Below are 3656 nucleotides of genomic sequence, written 5' to 3'. Positions count from 1 at the left end.
TATTTTTTTTTTTTTGTTAAAAAAAAAAAAACAAAATTTTGACAGTAGAATTGTTTTTATTGAGAATTTTTTGAGAGCTAAAGAAGAATTTATTAATGAATTTTGAATAAGGTTATGTAATTTTTTTTTTTAAATAGCATTATGATACCAATAGTTTTCTTCCATTTAAATTTTGATCATAAATAAGAAATACTCATTACCCTTCAAAAATACCTCGACAATGACTTGCCAATAAAAATCAATTGAATCAAGTAACTTAGTAGAATTCTCAATAAAATAAACTCTTCCTGTTTTTGTCATAGATTTAATATTAACGTAAATGTGTCATAATTAAATTGCGAACTGAAAAGAACTAATTTTAATCAGCATATTAAACATTTGTGTGCTCTCAAAAATCATCTCGTATTTTATGAAAAAAAAAAAACCAACAAAAAGAAAAAAAAAATAATTTCATTCATTTTCTTTTTTTATATTATAATTTTTTATATTCATAATTATGTTTATTCAGATGTGTAGTAATATAAAAATATATAATTGTGTTAAATTTATATCATATATATAAATCAGAAAAATGTATTAAAAAAAATGTATTATGTATTAGCTTTTATTTTATTTTATTATATTTTTATTTATAGTTCAATTTGTTTTTACGTGATATTATATGAAACAAACAAACAAAAAAAAAAAAAAAAGTATGTTAATTATCTTTGCTCAGTGCACGTATTGATATAAAGAATAAATAAAATGAAAACCCGATACACTTAAACCGTGTTTATTATTTTTTTTTGTATTTGTTTAATATTTATCCCGCAGTGGTTTTTTACAACAAAATATGCCACAATTTAAAGTTTGTACAATCGAAGAAAACAGCGGCAGCAAACACATAGTTTTTTTTATGACGTTATGACATAAAATTACAATTATAAAATCACTTTTAAAAATGTTTAAATCGTAATATCTCCTTAACCAAGCGTCTAAACACCATCAAACTTGCAAAATTCAAAATTCTCTTAAAACAAAACCACAAGTCCAAAACTTTTAGAAAATACATTTTTGTGCTCTGTGAGTCGATATCCTTCGCATACAATTCAATTGGAGTTGAAAAATTCACGTTTGGAGAAAATCACTTTTAAAAATGTTTAAATCGTCATATCTCGTTAACCGAGCGTCTAAACACCATCAAACTTGCAAAATTCAAAATTCTCTAAAAACAAAACCACAAGTCCAAAACTTATAGAAAATACATTTTTGTGCTCTGTGAGTCGATATCCTTCGCATACAATTCAATTGGAGTTGAAAAATTCACGTTTGGAGAAAATCACTTTTAAAAATGTTTAAATCGTCATATCTCGTTAACCGAGCGTCTAAACACCATCAAACTTGCAAAATTCAAAATTCTCTAAAAACAAAACCACAAGTCCAAAACTTATAGAAAATACATTTTTGTGCTCTGTGAGTCGATATCCTTCGCATACAATTCAATTGGAGTTGAAAAATTCACGTTTGGAGAAAATCACTTTTAAAAATGTTTAAATCGTCATATCTCCTTAACCAAGCGTCTAAACACCATCAAACTTGCAAAATTCAAAATTCTCTAAAAACAAAAGATAACACAGGTCTACAAGGTTTTTGGTGCCGAGGCTATGATATACTTTTCTATAGGTTTTCGGTGTGCTGAATTCGAATCTGAAGTCAGAAATATCCTATCAGCTCCCGTTTTTGAAATAATACCGTTAGAAGATTTAAAAAAACTTCTTTTGAGGTTATGCTTTTATGTGAAGACATATTTTTTTAATATAAATTATAACGGTTTCTATAAGAACTATATTCCTTCTTTCAAGATCTTTTTAAATCTTTTCGATATCTTTTTTATTGTTCGAGATATCGTTAGTTTTTTGGGTTATTGTAATGTATCAAACAGATATCACGTTTTCATCTCCTTCTTGATAAAAACACACTTACTTCATTTTAAGATATCTCCGGCAGTAAAAAAGATATTGCAAAGATTTGAACAGGTTTTGAAAGAAAGAAAATAGTTCTTATAGAAACCGTTATGAATTATATTTTTTAAAAATTCCTCAAATTAAGGCATAACTTCAAAAGTGGTAAAAAAACGTTTTTTTGCATTTTCTAACGGTAATATTTCAAAAACGGGAGCTGATAGGATATTTATGACTTCAGATTCGAGTTCAGCACATCAAAAACTTATAGAAAAGTATATCATAGTCTCGGCACCAAAAAAAAAATTAAATTTTGTAGACCAGTGTAATAATCCATATTAAAATTATATCAAAATTTAAAGAAATTTCCACGAGCCTATTTTCTCGAAAATCTTAAAACAATAGATTTTTAATTTTTTGACCTGAATGCATAGACCTGTCCACTGTGAACTCATATCTGTCAACCAAAACTTTTTTCCGAAAATTTTTTTAAATCTAGTTATTTTTTTTAGGCAAGTCTCTTGAATTTTTACAAAATCTTAAAAAAAAAAATAGTTTTTTGTTCCCTGAAAAAATCTTTTCATACAACTTTGTATTTATTATTGCAAATTTTTATTTTGATGTTTAACACAATCATTCGTTGAATATGTTGCCAATTCAATTTGTTATTATATCTCAACTAAAAATACCACTAATCCACTTATCCATTACACTGCCAAGCATACAAATTAGAGATGCCGCGAACATTGGTTTGGCCGAATACCGAATATTCGGCCACGCTCCTCGGCCGAATAACGAATATTCGGCCGCCGAATATTCTGCCAAGGACACTCAGAAAAAAACTTTGGTAATTTCAAAAATTTTATAATTTGTTTCAAGAATAGATGTAGCTTCAAAAATTCCCAACAACATCGTATTGTATATTGTAACGATGAATAACTGAACTACTTTTAAGATAAATGTCTGAACACACTACCTAGTACTGCAAAGGTAGACATCTAAAATCGAATTATATATGAGGACTATTCGCCAAGATTGAACGGCGGACCCATACAAGTGGTGGTTGACCACCACATACTACAAAATTTCATATTTTGACAACATTTGAGGAGCTGATTTCCAGCTATCGGAAAAAAATTGGAAAATGAGATATGCATGTCATTTTTTAGGTCTTTTCAACGCGCGTCTGATTCAATCAAAAATAATTTTCTTAACAGCACACAGAGATAGTTATTCAATGTCAAAAAACGACTTTATTTCCAAAACAGCCTATTGAACACCAAATATTTTTCCCAAAATGGCCTACGCAAAATTTTCTTTCCAATAAGGCCTCTTCAGTAAAAAAAATATCAATTTGACGTATGATAAAATGCCTCATTACGATGATGAAGAAGTTACAAAAGTAGTTTTCGTCATCACTTAGTTCCGTTCGTCCATCTGTACAGCGTGCTAGGACCTAAACGGTCTAACGATTTTAATTAAATTTTGTGTACTTAAGGGTTTTAGTAGAATCTGTGTTTTTAGTTTTTCTCAAAAATTTGGATAATGCTTGTGTTTTTTTGCGAAAATTGACTTATTTTTTAGCTTATTTCGTACCAACTTTTTTCAAAATTTAGACTGTTATTTCTTATCATTTAAAAAAAAATTAAATATAGAGCTATTCAAATAACCAAAATAGACACTCCAAATTACAAGAGCAAATACGTGCGATCCAGA

Source organism: Episyrphus balteatus, chromosome X (assembly GCF_945859705.1).
Source record: "Episyrphus balteatus chromosome X, idEpiBalt1.1, whole genome shotgun sequence".
In the NCBI taxonomy this organism is placed as follows: Eukaryota; Metazoa; Arthropoda; class Insecta; order Diptera; family Syrphidae; genus Episyrphus; species Episyrphus balteatus.
The sequence above is the reverse complement of the archived record's forward strand: the minus strand, read 5'-3'. Positions refer to the sequence as shown.